The following is a 19,561-nucleotide window of genomic DNA, read 5'->3' as shown; positions in this document are numbered from 1 at the left end:
CTCTCTGGGGCAAAGTGAGGCAGATGTCCCTTTATTCCTCTGGAGAAGCTGAGACAGATCATAAAGACCAGGATTTTCTCGTCAGAGCAAGATCCTTGCTCAGAGACTCATGTCACTGGCAGGAATGTGGCAGAGTTCTGGGGCCAGACTGGAGGGTAAGACTCCTTGCATGAAAACAGGATGGGTAAGAAGTAGTTACAGGGCCACAAAAATCAGCAGAAATAAGCAATAAGTCAGGATGTTCAAAAGGGCACTATGAGTGATCTGAGCCACAGCAAGGACAATAAAATCAGCCCCTGAGAGTGTTGCTATTTAAAGAAATGTTTCATATGGAAATGAACAGCCCAGAGAGGGATGAGCTGGGTTCATAACACGCATAATGCTAAAACTGCCTGGCATTTATCCCCAGTGCAGCACACAGAGGCTGCAGGGATCACGAAACATATCACAGAGGTTAAGAAAACTCAAGGGGTTAAAAGGATTCAAAAAGCTCTTAAGCCAGGTTAGACACTCCTGCAAGAACTGGATGATAATTAAAGCTTTTCCAGTTAGTTAAGTTGCATGCACTCATTCAAGGAGAGGCAAACTTTTAGCAAGGGTCTCACACTTCCTGCCTTTAGCATGAAAAACAAGTCAGTGTGAAAGTTATCCTGAACTGCTTCACACTGAACTGAGGCTGCAGCAGACACAGAACAACCCATTCCTTGGAAAAAGCTGAATCACTGAGATGTCCTGGTCACACAGTGGGGCTGGAAGTCTCCACGTTGACAAGGACCTTTGGAGGAGACAACATTATTGTCCCTGTGGTACCTTTGTCACATGGAGGGGTCATCATTTCTTGCTCCTTCAGGCTGTCCAGTACAGCCTTGTTAACAGCTCATGGGCATGGACAAGAGGCCCATGGAGCCCCAGCTCCACCCCAGGGCCAAGCATCATGTCTTTGGCACTGGATGCACAGCAAGGAGTATTATAATTTTTCAAATTGTCCGCTTCTTTCAGAGGATCCCTTCCCAGTTTTGTCAGCTGTCCTTTTCTCTGCAGGGCTGAGCCAGACCAAGGAAAAATCAGGATCATTCAAAGGGCAGAAGGATGCAGTTTGCCTCAGATGGTGCAGGCTTGGATTGCAGTCAAAGAACTGAATCTTCTGCAGAGATTAACAAGCTCCACAGGTGCAGGGGAAGAACAGGCTCTTCGAACACAGGAGAAGAAAAACACACAGTATGGAAAAATGCCCACTGCCTGACTTGCTACTGAAACTGTTAAACAACTGTCAGTGGGTTTTCTGGAGGGAGGTTGGGAGATGCAAAGGTGTGGAAATAGAGAAAGCAGCAGCCGCCGATGTCCCACAGGAAGGAAACGGCGGCCAGCGCTAGGAGATACAATCTGATCCTTTGTGTGTTCTGCAAGTTGCCTTGTTGGAATCAAAGACCGTAGAAAACCAGTTTGTGAAATAATGGTGGTGACAGAGCAGCACCTCCCTGTGTCAGGGCTGTTTCACAGAGTGGGGCTAATTCACCTTTTGTCTGCCTAATAGTACTGCAAGACCAGAATCCCTCCGATCAGAGAGACTGAGCTATTTCATGCTGTAAACTCTTTGCAGGCAGCCTGACAACAGAACGGGCTCTGTAAAGCATTTCTGAGTATCAATGAGCCTCAAATGGCACTTCCCAAAGCCTTTCTATCCCATGGAGAGCAAAATATGTGGCAGGGAAATACCAGCTTCTCGGAGAAGGGGCGTAAATAGCTCTAAGTGGGTATGGCAGCAAAAGCAATGTGATAATATGAAGGAAGAGCTGCTGAGATTATCAGTTCCTGGCATTATATTCCCAAAACACTCCTGAAGCCTCACAGCTTCCATATGGCTCATCAGACACATACAATAACATGATCGCTCAGAACATTCAGTCCTATAGAAGGAAATAAGAAACACAGACATGTCCCCGTGCTCCTGCACACACAGCGGTGACACCGGGGCCTGCAACAAAAGGGACAGCACCAAATTCTGTGTTGGGCTTCCTGGTCACAAGTTCATTGTGAACATCAAACCTGTGTGGAGAGGGTTCATGTGCTGCTTCCACACTGTGTGCAGATCCCACAGAACCGCCAGGCCCATCTGCTCAGGGACCACATTTTGGGCTCAATGGAGACATGGTTCTAACCCAAGCTCCCTGGGGGTGTCCTGCAGGCCTCTAGTGCAGACCAGGTGGCATCACTGAGCACTTCCAGAGCCACAGCTCCATGACAGCCTGACAAAAATCCTGCCTATGAGCAAACTGGAGAGCAATTCTTCTGGAGAGAGCAATGCTGTACTGAAGTGACTCTGGGTGGGGGTGGCTCTGTGCAAACATGGCTGTTGTCACATCTCAGTGACACAGAAGTTGTGGATGTCCCACCCCTGGAAGTGTCCAAGGCCAGGCTGGACAGGGCTTTGAGCAACCTGGGATAGTGGAAGGTGTCCCTGCCCATGGCAGGGGGTGGAACATGATGAGTTTTAAGATCTGTTCCCACCCAAAACTTTCTGTGATTCTGTGACTCCATGACAGCTGACTGGGGCCTCAAAGTCCTCTTCCCTGTTCACTATCAACAGAGGGAGGTTTTAAGAGGGCAGAAGCTGTGATTAGTCGTGCTAGAAAAACTTGGCTGATCCCCAGATTCTTCCTAGACAATGTCCTTGTGTGGCAAATCTGGCCCATCCAGAGCTGCTGGAATCATGGTCTTCACTGACTGTAGCATTTTATTTTCAGTATGAGGAAGGATCAGGCCTGTAGTGAGCTCCAGAAAAACTTCTCAGTCATGGCTTGTAACCATGAAAACTCCTTCCCCAGCCTACTGAGGCTTTAAAAGATGCACTTTCAGTTTCTGTGATTCTCTTCCAAGACTGATAAGCCAGCAACAGTATTTCTTGTTTCTCAGTCATCTGTTCTTCAGTTTTCAGAAACTATTTCAGTTCTACAAACTGGCCTGCCATCTTTTTCTTTCTATGAGACTTTAGAAAAAGGATGAATCACTCTTTTTAAAATTGCTTGAATTACTTTTCCAAGTGGAGGGTCTCCTTCACAAAGTAACTTATTCCTAGCATCCATTGCACTGTTCCTTCTGTGGTACATGCCATTTCTTTGATGCTTCCTCTTTCCCCACCAAGGGGCTTGTTTATTTTTATTTTTTTTTTATAAGCAAAGCCTAATTCTTGATTTTCTTGTTCAAACTCCTCAACCAAGCTCCTTGAGGAGTAAAGTAGGCATACAGAAAGTTAATGAGAAATTCTCCCTCTATCCCTGAGGATTGAAGAGGGGATAATTTAGGTAGTGTTTGGAACCAGCTCCGACCCTTTTAAGACTATCCAGAATCGCTGCGGGAGGAGGAGGATCCAGCTGTCCTACATTTTCCTTATGGATGCTACCACTGCTAACAGAGCATGGCTTTTCTTCCATGATTTTTTTCCATGTCTTTCCTTCCATGTCTTTCCTCCCGTGGCTCTGCCAGGTCTGAGGAGAGCGGGTGGAGCAGGAGCTGCAGTGCTGAGCGCACAGCCCCGTGCCAGCACCCAGGCAGGGCTGGGATGCTGCACGCTGAGAGGCTCCTGACAAAAAGAGTTAATTTCCATCAATTCCTTCCACTGGACACCTCAAAAGCTGATGACTGGTTATGGCACCTTCCACTGGATGTGATCACCTCATCATCTCCTAATTAGCCGGATCAGCTTTCCTCCTCATCATGAGCAGCCACGGAACGCCTTCTCCCTCTTCCCAGGATGGGCTCTCCCCCTGCTCCGCTCTGTCGCGCTTCACCCTGGGAAATGTTTTGTGATACTTTGGATCCCTTGTAAACCGTATTCTTCCATTTGGGCAGTCTTTCAACTCCATGAAAGTTACACGTTGTTTTCATTTCTTCTCAAGTACCTCAGGTCAAAGAAAGACCTGTGTCACAGTGGCTCTAAAAGCCTAATAAAGTCTTTCATCCAGAGACCTGCTTGCTGGCGCAAAGTCAGGGAAAACAAACTAAGTCATCGAGTGTTGTTCAAACTGTCAGATCCTTTTCAGCATGCTCTTCCTGCCAGCCTGTTCGTGTGCGTTTGGGGGCTGGGATGGGGAGGAAGGGAAGGGGGAAAAAAAAATTCCTGATGGCAGAAAGCCCATGGAACAACTGGCACCTTTCCAAAGCAGCCTCCCCCCAGCCCCCAGCCCGCCTTCATGGGCACAGGCGTCTGCCAATCTGTTCTGCACACACACACACACTCACACACTCACTGCACAACACAAGCAACAAAATGACTTTCCAACAACTTTGCTCACAAGTGCCACTCTACCCCGAGTTTGGCACCTTGAGCTTTTTTTCACCCCCGCCTCTCAGGGCTCTGCCTCCCAATGAGCTGGACAGGGTCCAGTGTTTAAAAGCCCATTTAACCACTCCCTTTTGTTTAGAAATACTAAGCCTTGATCTGATTTTATCGACCCTGCCGTGCCAAGAGGAGGAGGATGCTGAGGGTTTCTGAGGATCCTGCAATGAGCTGAAAAGCTCCACGAGCCCTTCAAGAAGGGCTTTGCCCACTTTGCAGCAGCCCTTGTGCTATTGTAGAGTCCCAGAAGGAGAGAGAGTACCATTTATGGGACCACACAGGATGGCTTCCACTCTTGCTGTTGTGCACATTTCTCCCTTTGAAAACTTCATTATTGGCACTGAGGAGCCAAAATTCAGCTCTGTGCTTGGCTGGCACTGTCTTTTGATGGTTAAATAGCTTTCTTTACACTCTTCACCTTGTTCAGTGCCGCTATGCCCAGAAAAATCAGAGCAGCAGGGGAGTGAGGAAAAGAGGCACGAACAGGACCTCTGCTCTGATTGACAATTGTAATCTTCCCGGGTATTGTTAGGAGACATCTTTCTGCACTTGATAAACCCAGCATGATTACATGAAACATATCCTTTTAAAATATATTTCTCTTTTTCATAAAGCAGGTAAAGCCAACTGCATTTAGAGCTAATTTCAATCCCTTTGTACGGTGCAGCATTTGGATGCCCTCTTAAGGATGCTGGGTTTGAAAGTTTGTCTTTTCTCATAGCCTCAGAGAAGCTCTTAACATCAGTGACAGAAAGGACTGTCAGATTACAAGTCAGGCAGAACCAGAGAGCTCTGGAGTAACAGGAGACCCTTCCCAAAAATGCATCTCCATTTCTCCCATGATTATTTATTTGAGAAAGAACACACATTCTGAGGAAAAGTGTAACCACTCACTGACCACTAGCCACATTTTGGTTCAATTTGGTTCAATTCTTCATCTCCATCATCCCACCAGTTCTGTGCTGTGGCTCATCAGGGCACTGCTAAACAGGGGGAGGAATTTAAACATCCACAGAGCTGCTATAAATTTGAATGAATACGAATAGTTTCTCATCTATGGCAATTTGCACCAATCAAGGCTGTACCTTCATGTATCCGGCAATCTGGAGGAAAGAGTCTGCCTCCTGCTAGGCAGTTACTGACACATTTTTAGCTTCCCTACACTGGCTCTGCCCTCCTCTACTTTTCATTTCCCACCAAAGATAAAACATAAAGGAAGTGATGATGAACAGGCAGCTGTGGTCAACAGAAGAAGTAGCATGATCGGGAGAGATCCTATCTAAAAAGTTCACACAGGAACAGCCTCACTGGCATTGAGAACAGCAGAGCCTGGAACAATATCACTGAAAAACAAATTACACACAGGCACTATCCAAGTCCAAACCAGTCAGATATTCTTGATATCCTGCAGCTTCAAAGGGGATAACAGGCAGTTGAGTGCTAGTGCTGAAGATCACGTTAGCCCCACCGGATTATTCAGGTCATGCTAAACAGCAAATTCAGTGGATTAAAAGAGTTCTCATTCCTGCTGTGCACTTTTAACAGTCTGCGAGTTACACAGAGGGCTGAGGATGCTATGTACATCGCACGTCTTGTGTAGCACTTTATAGTCAGACAAGCTCAGCAAGGGGCATCTGCCTTCCTAAAAATTGCCATTGACCCACTCCTGTTCAGGGACACTGAGAAACCAATGGACTCACCCAGCAGCTATGTGAAAATCTCTTTGCCAAGCCATGCAGAACTCACTTTTGTGTCTGCAGTGCATCGGCGCTGTATTACCATGACAAAACCAAATTGCCACCATTGAGGACAGTCTTTGCTAGCACAACAGTCCTTCTCTGGTAATAAACTCGTGCGCACAAATGACGGCACAATGAGGGGATGTGGAACTGCTAGAGGATCTCTGGGGTAGCAGCCAACAGCTTTTCAGCTTTTTTCTTGTCTGACCCAAGTCATTCTCTACGCAGGCGTTGGTGTAAAGTTCAGCAGCACAAAGCTTGGGCATCAGGGCAGTGTCATTGTCTCACATTAATGTACAATTCCTGCAATTGCTGCAGAGCAAAAGGCAGCACGGCCCCTGTTGTCACTGCAAAACATTTTGGGGGTTCTGCTGTGTCTAGCGCTATTCTTGCTCTCATTATGGGTCAGAGAAATCTTGGGTGTTTCTACAGAATGTCCAAAATCTGTGTGGTACCAACCCTACTAATACTGCAACCACCCACAGTAATTAGGGCTGTATTTCAGATGTCAATTACAGGTCTTTTGTAATCATTACAAATGGGGATGTAATGAGACAGGAGGTCCTGGGACAGGCAGGAAGAGAAGGTCTGACCCAACTCCTACCTTCTTGTCAACCCCCAGCCCAGCACAACAGAGACAGAGCTCCCCAGGACCATTCTGTGATGGTCATTGCTCATTTGAAAAAGAAAATCCTTCAGCGGGTGAGTGAGCAAATGGCAAATAAATAAACGGGGATACTTCTGATTTTTCAAAATACTTTCTGCTGAGGTAGAGTCTCTTATGTCTATTAGAGGTATGAACTGTGCATCTCTCTTCCTTTCAGGGGGAGCAGCAATGGGATTTTTGCCCTCTCCTCCACTGCCCATGCTGGAAAATTATTAGGAATGAAATATCATTGAGACTTCTACCTCTGTCAAAACTGGGAGAGATTAGCTGACAGACTTAAAAAAATATTGTGGAAACTGATAGACAGAGACACCTACACACTGCTTCGTATGGAACAGAACTGTTTTCCCCCAAAAAAAAAAAAATCTGGGCTAAAAATGAAAATGGTCAGTCCCTGAGCAGGTCATAGATATATGGGTTCCTTGTGGAGACAGACAACTCTCTTGAGATTCAATGAACAATATAAGAGAAGGATTTGGCTTGGAGTAAAACACTAAGTTGTGCACAAGGGTTTGGGAAGAGAATTATTCCCAGGATTAAACTTAATCATCAGTTTCACAGAACAACGTTGACCTCACAAACAGCACATTATGGACCCAAGTCTCACAATTGCACCCAAAACTAGGAGCTGAAGTAGCCTTTTTTCCACCCATAATGACCGTCTTACTGGTGTTTTAAGACAGAAGACACCAAAATTTTAACAGACACTGTACCCATGAGGTTCTCTACAAACATTACATTGATACAAGTGCAGCATTCACAGTAACAATTTGACAAAGGCTTTTTCATAAAGATTTGCAGATATTCCTGAGTACTTTTTCAGCTGAGAAAAATCACCCAGAGCTACCACAGAGGACATCTCGAGGGTAGGAGATGGCAAAGCTGAACATTCATCACCAGCAGATCAGGGAACAGATGGAAAAACCACAGAAAGAGGTTGCACTGAGTTTGCTGTTTCTTTAAGTCACTGATGGATTCACACATGATGCAACTAGACACAACACAGCACTTGCATCTTCCTGCATCAGTGATTCTGCAGACATAGATCTTCCCACCCTCCTTTTCCCCCTTCCAAGGCCCAGATGTAATTTTTGTCTGCAACTGGATACAATCACTTTCTGCACACAAACCCAGCAAAACAAAACATCCCATTTTCAGTTCACAGAGCTGCCATGGCAGAAATAAATATTATTTTGTTTGTTGTGGTTTTCCTTCTGGTTACTGTTGTTTTGTTTTCCAAAAATCATTGTTCTGCAGAACAATTTAACACAACACATTCTTCCTGCATCGAGACTTTGCAGTTAGCTGAACAGTAGTTAGGTTCTCAGTGAAAAAGCAAGTCCTTCCAAGCCAAACCCAAAATTTCTCTGAAATCTCAACCTTTAGATGATTTCCTAAATTGACAAACCTGAAGCAAACACTCAGCCTCCTCCCGTTTCAGGAGGAAATGACCCAACAGAAATCTCTGCAGCACTGCCATGGTTTGCAAGCAGAAGGTGGCACCTTTGGTTTTGCCCCTCTGCTTGGAGCGTGCCAGAGCTGAGGGAAGGCTGCTGGGTGCAGAGTAACCCATTCCTTACTCCCTGAACTGTGTTTGCAATTGATATCTGAATTTCTTGAGAGGCAGGGAGCAACTGGAGCTGCCTGATACCCCAGGAGTTTAGGATAAAACCCAGAGCAGAGCAGCAGCCTCACACTCACCACCACCAGGGCTGTATTTTCAGAGGCACATTGCTTGATGCTGCTGAGTTGAGGAAGGTGATGAGTCCTCCTTGGAAGATAAACCTAAAGTTAGGGCTTTATGGTCCTGGCTCAAGCACATGTAAAGGAGCCTGAACTCTCTTTGCAGGGGGCAGCTTCAGGAATTAGCCTCTGTTTTCTCCTTCTCTCTCCCTTCTCACTTCAGTTGCCTGATCTGGTGGTAATTTTCCTGTTTCTGGTGTCTCCCTACCCATCCTTTCCTTCTCTCTTCCCACCCTGTCAGCCAATGACAAAAATAGAGATGAGAAGAGACACAATTGCATAAAAGAAGGGATTTTTCCATCTTTAATCACAGAGGGGGATTGGCTTGCACTCTGCCTAGCTGCAAAAGCTTCGCAGGTTGGGCAGGTAAGATTTGAAGGGAGGCAGTGTGATGCATCGAGCTGAGCTGGCCCTTGACCTCCAGCTCCCTGCCTGCTCTGCCTCCAGTTTTAGTGAAGGCACCAGGCGTGAAATGGCACCAGCAGTGCTGCTTGGTGCTTTTCTGAGCAGCCTTTGAGGGGAGGGAGCAGCCGTCTCCAATGCGCTCCCTCCGCGGTGCTCACACCTTCCTCGGGCACACCTGGGGAGGAACATTGCTCTGGCTTTGCAGCACTAATACAAAAAGCACTTTTCTGTGCACACACTGGCTCTGTGGCTCAGCAAATACAATGCTGTTGTACTCCAAGATCAGTTTTCATTTGAAAAACCTGACTTACTGATAACTTCAAAATGAAGGAAACACTAATCGATGCTTACCTTGATTTTTGGTGGGTTATGCTTGGGGGTTTCTTGTTCCTCGAGAGCACTGGACTTTTTTTAGCTAAGGAAAAAAAGGAAAATACTGTAAGAACAAATTGAAAGAAAAAAATTATATCAGTATACCATTTTTTAAAAGCTCTATAGGGCTAACTTTTATCCTTGCATTGTATTAGAGATGCTCAGATTAAACTTTAAAAAAAATATTCTCCATAGGTACATCCTCATTTTTGTTGGGCAAAGTTCTTTGATCTTTATTCACTTGGAGAACTGTTCTTTCCAGCTCTTTGCTTTCTTGCCTTTTGTCACATTTGAAACTGAGGCCCAAAACTGCTCCAAGACATCATTTTCACCAGGGTACTTTATCACCATCCTCAATATTTTCTTCCGCTCCCCAATAGAACAATTAAAACAACACCAGGTTAGCAAAGGATGAATTTCCAGGTACCATCACACAACCTGCAGGATGATCCCTCATACAAACCAGGGCAATTTCATGCATTTCCACCAGCACCATGGCAAACTACTCAACCATTTCTGAATGCAGAGCTGGGTCCTCTGAGCGACACGTGCTGCCTTGCCCTTCCAGGCAGGGGCTCTTTGCCTTTTTTTTTAACCTCCATTTTTCAATATTTCCAAGAGGAACAGCCCTGTCCTTCACCTCCACAGTCATTTGTGCCAGCACAAACCAGATTCAAGTCACAGGAAAGCCCCAAGAAGAAGTGCCAAGGCCATGGCACTGCTGGCCTCAGGGACAGTATCATCCTGCTCAGTGTTTGATTGCATGGGCGCCCTACAAAATTAATTGATCATGTCTTTTCAATAGACCACAAACAGCTCTCAAAATTAACCACAAGGAAGCAGACTCCATTCAGAGATTTGAATCAACAAAATATGAGCACAAAAATAAAATCATTCCCATTATGATACTCTTTTAATAAATGCTCCTCAGTAGGACTACATGAAGGATTTTCTCTAGTGTACTTTGGTCTGGACTTCTTAAACACATTTGTGAAATTTCCCAAAACAATTTTTGTAGAGAAATGGATCTATCAAGATTAAAAATTTCCCCTGGAAATTCACTGTCAATATTTTTTTAACCTACTTTTCTTCCTCACTCCCTCCCCAGGAGCTCTTTGTCTCACATCAGCGCTCTGCCACTCTTGGATCCTATGAGTCCTTCTGCCTCGATGCTTCTTGGGATAAAATAATCTTTCCCAGGAGCTCTGATAGGCTGCTTTAAATCAGCTCTTTCTTGATTCATGCATTTCACAATTCTCTCTCCTCTCCATTCTTGCAGCTATAATTACTGGTGAATTTAAATTTTATTTTAAAAAAAGCAAACAAACCAAACCAAATACAAAACAACAAGAAGCAAGCCACAAAGAAACAAACAAATAACCCACAAAAGGCATCCTAAATCCCTCTTTCTCCAGCAATATCCATCTTTTCCTGCCGGAAATGACCCCCACTGAGCTGTGCTCAGGATGGCAGCAGGGCTGCCCAAGCCAGATGGAAGCTGCTGAAGACCTTGGAGATCAAGCCACCAGCCTTCAATCTTGACATTTGGTCGTGGGTGGCAGAATTTTTTTCCTTTCACACTTAAAAATGTTGCAAACCACAGTAGTTCTCTTTGATGGGGAACTGGAGGCTGATTAACCTTATCTTCTTCTCTGCAGATACAGATGTTAAGAAACAATTTCCTGCCCACACTGGCCAGAACTGGTGTCTGGACTATTGGCCAACACACAATCTGCCATCCTGAGCCCTACACCCTCTAGACATCTCTGATGGGGTTTTGGTGCCATTCAGGACATGGATTCAGGGGTAAATAAAGTTTATCCTTTTCTATGCTGCCCTGGGAACCATGCCTTAACATCCCCACATTTTTAGCAGCATTACAGAACATTTTAATGTGCTGGGCCAAATAAATGAGTCCCCTTTTCCAATTATGCTCCCCCCAGGACACGATGCTGAGCCAGCAGGACCTTTCCCATCACAGGTGGCAGGAGATGGGACAGTGCTCCCCCTTTTCTTTTTTTTTTTTTTGATAAGGAGGATCCTTCTTCATCTGCTTTCATTAAACCATGTGCCTGCACTGTGAGCTCAAAATGACACTTTTGAATAATTTAAGATAACGATAATAGAAACATTAAAAAAAACCTCTCGTAGAGACCAAACCCGATTCCTCTCGCAGCTGCTGAATTAGTTTTTCACTTGTAGCCATTTCTGCTCTATCTTAAGAGCTATTAAAAATAAAAAAAAGGCACGATAGATATTAGGAAATTACTAATGCTTTTGTTAAAGCACCTATTGCTTAATCTTCTGCAGGACTATTTCTGGATTCCTGTGCAGCTTTCATCTTTACCCTGAGTGCTTCACAAGGCGCCTCGCACGCGCACAGCCCGAGTCCAAAGAGGACGGGTTGTTTTTGCGCATTTTCCCTGCAGCTGTTTTGTTCCATTGGAGATGATGCCTCGCTGGGTCAGGACTTTTTTTTTTTTTATTTGCTTTAAGGGATGAGCTTTATTTACCAGACAACATTAACCATTTGGATTTCCCAGTTCCAAAATTCCTCACAGGCATTCTGAATATATTAGGGTGGTTTGATTTTTCTTTTGCTTTGCTTCTTCTTGCTTTTAAGTTCTATTTTTACAGCCTGTAACGCTGGGTCTGACACAGCTGGGGACTTTGCTGCTTTTTCATTTCTTTTCTTTCAGGGAGGCAGAAACACAAACTACTCCTAAAACACCAGGATCAGGACATCATCATTTTTTCCCCAGCAACATCTGGAATATTAAGAGACTGGAGTGGGATTGGAGTTACGTTGGCTGAACCAATCTCCGGCAGGAGCCTCCCCCTGCTCGCGCAAAGGGAGAAGCAGCCGGAGCATGAGGAGCAGCAGCCGCACTCACCGCTCCGTGGCTCCAGCTCCATGCCTGCACTTCTCCATTGATTTATGGGGCAGCTCATTTCCAGACCCACCTCCTTCAGGAGGAGGAACTTCTACTCGATGTGGATAATAGGGTCCTATAGCCCTTAAAGCACTCGCTGCTTCTTCCTGGGGTGGGGAGGGGAGAGTTGTGGCAGAGAGAAATATTCCTCCTCCCTTCGAGCGGGTCTGGAAATGAACCGAGAGAGCTGATGCATTTTTAATTTAAATAAAATAAAATAAAATAAAAAATGTGAAGCTGGTAGCCCAAAGCAGAGCTTGGGCTGCGGAGGAGGAGATCCCTCACCCCATTCCTCTCGTGAAAGCCGCACAATGGAAGACACAGTCGCCTTCCGCCCATTCAATCTCTGCCTTACATCTCTGTATCTATACACACATGCCCCACAAAGACATATTTTCTACGTTAAGCCTATGGATTACTGGCTCAGGCCCTCACAAAAAAAAAAAAAAAAAAAAAAAAAAAAAAATTAAAAAAAAAATGTTTCCAAGGCAACGAGCCAGGGGTTGCTATGGCATCTCCGAGCGAGCAGCTGGGCCAATCCCGCTCCCTTCGAGCTGGGAAGGCGCAAAGCCTCTAAATTTAATGTCAGTGCGGAGAGGAAGGGAAGCTGTTGAGGCATGCATGATGCTGAGCGTGCGCTTGCTAAATGCGGACAACATGGCCCCCATGATTAGGACCAGCACACTAATGAATATTCATTGGGCTGATTAAAGCAAAGTCAATTAACTACTTGACTGCTTGATTTTTTGCTGGATTTTAGTCGTCTCTTTTAACCATTTTGCCACTGGGGATGCTCTCGTTCTCTCCTTCATCTCCCTCTTTCCTCCTCTGTATTTCCTTCACTGGCAATTAAGGTTTAGATTTTTTTTTTTTTCGCTTGTCTTTATACTTTTTACTGACAATAACACATCCTCCTCATATTTTACAGCTTGCTTTATCTCACCAATAAATCACATTCTTCTAGGGTCACTGTCTTCCACTGCAGCTGCAGGTAAGGTAGAAGGTCACAGTTTTCCATCAAATTTTAAAATCTTACATGCGATTTGATTCCAAATCCGCAGCTAAGCAGTACTGCTGATTTTCTACTTCACAGTGGGATTTCCCCCCATCACCGCCACCCTTTGTTTTATAACACAGGGGTTGCTGTGAGCCAGGTCAAGGGCTGCAGAATATTTTTTTTTTATTTTGATTTGTTTGGTCAGAATTCCTTCAGACAGACAACTCAGACTGAATGTTCTAGGAAACCTAAAGGGATCCTAAAATAAAACAACAATTCATTAAAGATGGTTTTCAATTTAGAGAGATGTCTCTCCCAGTGCAGTAGTGATGTAATAAGACTGTGAAGAGGACTGCATATTTTATAAAGATCATTCTTCAGAATGTGCCTGAAAACTAAAACGTGTGATTAAATTAAAAATAAATGAAAAAATGTTCATCAAAAAATAAAAAAATAGTCCACATTTGTGAATTCAGCCCTTACAACCTAACCTGGGAAAACATATAAATTTTCACCATGTTCTTTGGCTCGTTCTGAAAACTCTCTCAGGTTCCTGTATTATGTATACGGGGAAAGACGCATTTACAGGACAGTTATGACTCTCCTGGAATGGAGTTATTAATAGTTTGAAGTAATAGATCTGATGGGAAGGTTGGAAAACCTGACCATAATCACCCAGCATTTGGGCTCTTGCCTTTGTCAGCAACTGAAGGAAAAGCACACAGCAAAAGACAGAGTGTACAGCGGAGCAGGGACAGCACTGACTTCAATATTGTTTGTTCAATTCAGCTACATGTGAGCAAAAAAACAGAGAAAAAATAGCAAAAAGGAATGAAATGAGATAGAACATATCTGTGTGGGGGAAGTTTGCATTTTTTGTAAGTGCAAATGAAAAAACGCTCAGTTTCTATTATATAAACTCCATGGATGTACTGGTTTCTCGATTATTTTGCAGGATGATGCATATATTTCCATGGTTTTTAGATATACAGTTATAAAAACAGACAGTTGTTTCTCCCCCAAAACACAGAAAACCGGGAATGACAATGCTTCCCTACACAAATTGTATTTTGGGAGCGCGGCGTGGCGCTTCCCAGCAAACCCGCTGCATGTTCACCATCCCCCTATTAACACCATTATCCCAACTTTTCATCTCCTCATCTGCAGCCCAGGGTTCAGCCCCTGGTTGGGCTCAGGGAGTCACCCGGGTGGGGAACGCTGCCGCAAGGATGAAATCACAGGCACGAGTCGGAGCGCGCGTCCCCGGATTGCCGAGATGACGCCCTTCTTTGCAGAGCTTTATGTTCCTGCCATCAAAATCAGGAATCTGCATAGCAACACTCAGCTCCACGTTGCATCCACCCAAATCTGAAGAAAAACCCCCAACAAATAATTACCCACTTACAAATTAAGAGAGCAGCAAAAGAAAAGGAAGGGGAGCGTGTTGAGCTGCCACGTTCAATTTAAAGAAATATGGATTGGGGGCTCTGTTTCAAAATAACGTTTTTTCATCTCTGTGCAGAGGAAATTTCTTCACAGGGGGCAATGTGCAAGCATAGATGTACATGCACACAAAGAGAAGTGGAGTAATTCCATTCTCACAAAAAATTTAGAGAATTGGATTCAAATCCTATGTAGGTCACAAATGAAATGTACTCAGCAACCTACAACACCGGGAAAAAAAATGAAAGAAAAAGACAAAATCCCAGCCCAGTGCCACACAACTCAGCAGTCTGCAATTCCTGGTCATGAGAGGCCACAGCATTAGCCAGGCAGGGTGTTGCAGGTCAGGATTAAGACGCATTAACAAATTCATGTGGAGGAAGCTGGCCCAGCACCTGCCCACAATTTGCCAATTCACTTTGTCCCCCTTCCATGTGAATCAAATTCTCTTTTTATACTTGGAGGATGATTTTTTTTTTACTTTTTTTTTTTTTTAAATAATGTTATACTGGGTAAAATGTACATCCCCAAGCTGTGAAAAGAATTTTGACTTGAAATCTACACAGGAGCAAGAGCAACATAAATATTGTGCTTGTATTGTGAATGAAACCGACGTGAAAATGCTCAAAGACATGTATGTGAACATCCACACACACACATCCAGAAAAATGACAGTTAGCTGCATTTATGGTGGTTCTAAGATACATTGCAAATTCAGTAAACTATTAAAAAAAACCCTCACCACAAAAATACAAACTGGGAATCTACATCTACACAATGGAAAATATTCTGAGCGCAAACCCATTGCGGGAGCAGTAAATTCAGGGTTAAGTCTCTGGATTCCTGTCTGATACTCTCAGCCTTTCATCATGTCTCTATGAATTTTTATTTCTGTACTCTGGGGTAAATTAAGGCTGATGGTGTCAATACGGGGTTTTGGGTCTGATTTCAACATTTCTCGTGTTTCATCTGTTTAACTCAGACTTTTTAAGTTTGGTTTTTACCATTTTAGGAGGGAGGCTTGGGGGTTTTCTAATTCTCTCTCAAAATGCCATATTTTCCAGGAGGCTACTCCCCACCGTACTCGCCCCCAAAATGTTGTGTTGCAGCAGTAGCCATTTTCCCAGGCAGAACAAATTCCTCTATCCTGGAGGGCTGATGCTGAATGAGCCCCAAAAGCAGGAGCATCCAGAGGCTGCAGAGACCCTGAACTCCTGCATCTCCCTGCTCCTGTAAAAAAGAGCCCCCCAGAACCCTCCAGGAAAAGCCTGATGCGTTTGAGATTAAGAACGTGCTGTGTCTGGGATTAAAGCAGAACACGTTTACAGCCCTCGCAGTGCTAACCAACCAGAGGAGTTATCTAATACAGGATTCATGTGATTGCTTGAATAATATTCCAGGAGACGCCGCGTCCCTTCCTGCCTGCGTGCACAGCCCTCGATGCAGGCACACACATGGTATTTCTAATAGGATCTCTTCTCCCCTCTCTCTCTCTCTCTCTCTCTCTCTCTCTCCCCCGCTTTCACAATCTGTCGCTCTCCAATCTGCCCACTCTGCTCTATTTTCCCATCCAATATTCCCCCCCCTAACACCTTCCCCTCCTCTTCAGCCCCCACCCTTGCTCCTTCTCCCCCTCCTCCAGGCTCTGCCATCAGCCACCTTAGCCCTGGTGCTGAGGTTTGGGTGTCTGGACATTCAAAGCATTTAGCAGAGTGATCAAAAAGAGGCAATAAAGCAAAAAGCAATTTCTCCCCTACTATTAGCATGTAAATAATGTGGTAACTAGCTAAGCCCTCTATAATTTGGTACCTAAAATCTTGGGTTTTTTTTTTGGTTTTTTTTTTTTTTGCCTGGACTATGTTATTAATGTTTTATCTCATTTGGTGCTATTTCATCAGAAACTTTACAAACAAGTTCACCATTGCTACCTCCTCTTTGTGGAGAGGAAGCAGCAGCAGAGGGAAGGGGAAGGCTCAGCTAGAGCTCCCCAGCAGGCTGGTAGTGTAGCTGGAAATAAATGAGGTCTCCTGGGTTCCACTCCAGTGGTCTAACCATTAGTCTCTGACTAAGAAACAAATGCGGAGGCCAGAAAATGTGTAAATTAAAGCAACGTTCGCTTTTCCTTGTAGTCTGTAGAATAATTACAAGATGCAGATGTAGCTAGAGATGCCTGAGGCTTTGGTGATCCCAGGGATACATTTCTAAGATCAGGCTTTTCCTCCAGACCATCCGGCTGCTCTAAGGTGCTGTAGGAACTGTTCACTCTGAATTCGGGCTGAAATTTGGCCCTAACCTGGGCAGCACGGGGCTAAGCAGAGCAACTGGTATAAGGAGTTCAGGGGAAGCATCAGGCTTTATCTAGCCCTGGCAGGATTATGGAAATAAGTATTTAATTTCCCAGAAGAGAACAAGCTCATGGCCAGCTTATGTGTGCCTACACATGGACACAAACACGGACACACGGGAACACGGGAGAGTGAGAAGGGTTTGACACTGTGTGTGAGGTAAAAACAGCTCTTAACAGGAGGAAATATTTACATTCACACTCTTAACTTAAAGGTTGTAGGTGCCCTTTGATTCATGGCATGCTGCACGGCCTGTGGGATGAGGACAGCTCTGATCCCATGCAGCAGTGAGCATGGCAGCAACACTGGAGAGGGGATGCAGAGCAAGGACTGCTCTAGGATATAGTGACATAGAGATTCTGGAAGATTAGGACATTCAGCTTCCCTTTCCTAAAGATAAAAGCACCCACCACAAGGAAGATGAACACTGTCCCCATGGAGAAAGCATTAAACCCATTAGAAACTGAAGCAGTCCTGCAGACCAAGCAAACACATTTAAGCACTAAAGGAATCCAAAGCTCCTCAAAGGTCCAGAAAGCTGAGTTAGGTTCTCATTCTCTCAACTCACATCTAATACACATTATTTTCAGACAGAGTAAAACACAGGGCAGCTGATCTCATGGACTGTTGCAAAGCAGCTCCTGTACTAGAGAGGAGCAGACAGAAGCACCACAGAGCACAGAGCTGCTCTGGGAGAGGTTTGACCCAAAGATCTGGTATGGACCATGGTTGGAGTCATGATTATTCCTGGAGGAACCTCAGCTCTTGCCCTGCCTGGAACTTCTCCAGCAGCACCAGGCTCTTCAGTACCAGAGAGATGTGAATACACAGGAAGTTCAATGAAGGACCACACAGATGGTGAAGGGCCCAGGTTTTGTCTCCTACAAGGGAAGGCTGAGAAAGCCAGGACAGTTCAGCCTGGTGAAAAGGAGGCTCAGAACATCCAATCTTCCATACCAACAACATGGGCTTCCTGCCTTGAGCAAATACATCTTTATAGAAACAATCCAGGAAGAGATCAGACATGATAAAGATATGAAATGTCACAGCAATTTGGAAAAGCTGAACCCGAGGACTCTGAACTGGTAAATATGACTCGCATAACTAGCGGAAAATATTTGCAATCCTGTAAACATGCACAAATTCCTAAGATGTGTGGCAGATTTCTGAGGTGTGACTAATTCATTCAGCACAAAGGTGACAGTGTTGTGACAGAGCACTTGCATCTCTGAACTCTGAAACCAAGATGAAACCTTTTCCTACTCTCTGGGGTTTGGTTGTGAGTGATGTAACTTTCCTAGGCCAATACAAACAAGTTTGAAAATCAGGCTAGAGAGAGTCAAAGCCTCCAGGCTTTAACTAAGGCCACATTCATCTCTTAATGTGCATGTGGACACCAAAAATCCAGAAGAATTCACACCCTGCTATCTTGTCCTGATAGAGTGCAAGAGGTGTGCATTGGCTCACTTGATAACGTGCCTACATGAAAAATTCTCCAAAATCTCAATTCCTCAGCGCACGGGTTGCTCCAAGAGAATCCTGAGATCCATCACGAGTCAAATATGCTCAACGTGCAGAGACTTTTCAGGCTCAGAAGAGCCCCCCTCTGCTCCCTTCCATCCATGCTGAGGATCTGCCCTTTGGCTTCACCCACCAGCTCCTTTGTGCTGCTCAGCACCTGCAGAACTCGAAGCCACCTCTGTGCTGAGCAAAACCCTCCCAACAAGTGCGAGTGGAAGGCAGGAGCAGCACACGAGTGCCCTGGCGCCGGCTCCCCGCGGCCCCGGCAGAGCTGCACGCACATGTCACCTCCCCAGGAAGTTGTTTGTATTCTTGGGAGAATGTTGAAAAATATCTCTGACCCCCAAACATTTACCTTTTGATCGGAGGTTTCCAATGTTGCTGTAGTGTATTAAAGCTGAGATGCTCATAAAAAAACCCTTTGTGTCAACATAGTAAATGACTCTAATTAGGCTGGTGGTGCAATGAAAATGCTTAATTCATTCTGATGAGGCAGAAGGAAGAGCTAAAATGTTTATAGACAATGGGTGAACAGGGAGATATAATGCTGAGTGCCAGCTTTAAATGCAAATTACCACAGAAATCTTTCCCTCTCCACCATCCCATTCCTCCCCCTTCCACTCTCTCTCTGTCGCCAGCACCACTCTGTAATCTCCTAGTGCAGTAATTAGAAGTGAAAGGAGCCACATAGAGGGGCCTCTAAAGGCAACACTAAAGAGAATTACAGAAAAAAATACCTACCTTTAATAGAAGACAGCACTATTTTCCGAAGTGCACCACCATTGCAGCACTTGGCATGGTGGTAGGATCAGAGAGGTGATAATTTGGAGGGGTATTACTGAAATGGGATGTAAATGTGTTTCATTTCTCCCTCCATCTGAACTGGCTTCATCTGCAGTGTCTGTTCATTGGGCTGGGGCCACTTTGCCTTTTGGAAGAAGGCCAGGCCAGCAGCAACAAGCAAACATTTTGGGGGTGATGGCTCTCAGAGTATTTCTTCTTCTCACCAGGAGTATGGAGCTGCAAGTGGACAAGAGCTGTGAGCTGGAAAAAACACACC

This window comes from Pseudopodoces humilis, chromosome 19 (genome assembly GCF_049639895.1).
Source record: "Pseudopodoces humilis isolate 2021_Gansu_Grassland_sample_001 chromosome 19, ASM4963989v1, whole genome shotgun sequence".
NCBI lineage: Eukaryota > Metazoa > Chordata > Aves > Passeriformes > Paridae > Pseudopodoces > Pseudopodoces humilis.
Note: the sequence above shows the minus strand (reverse complement) of the source record.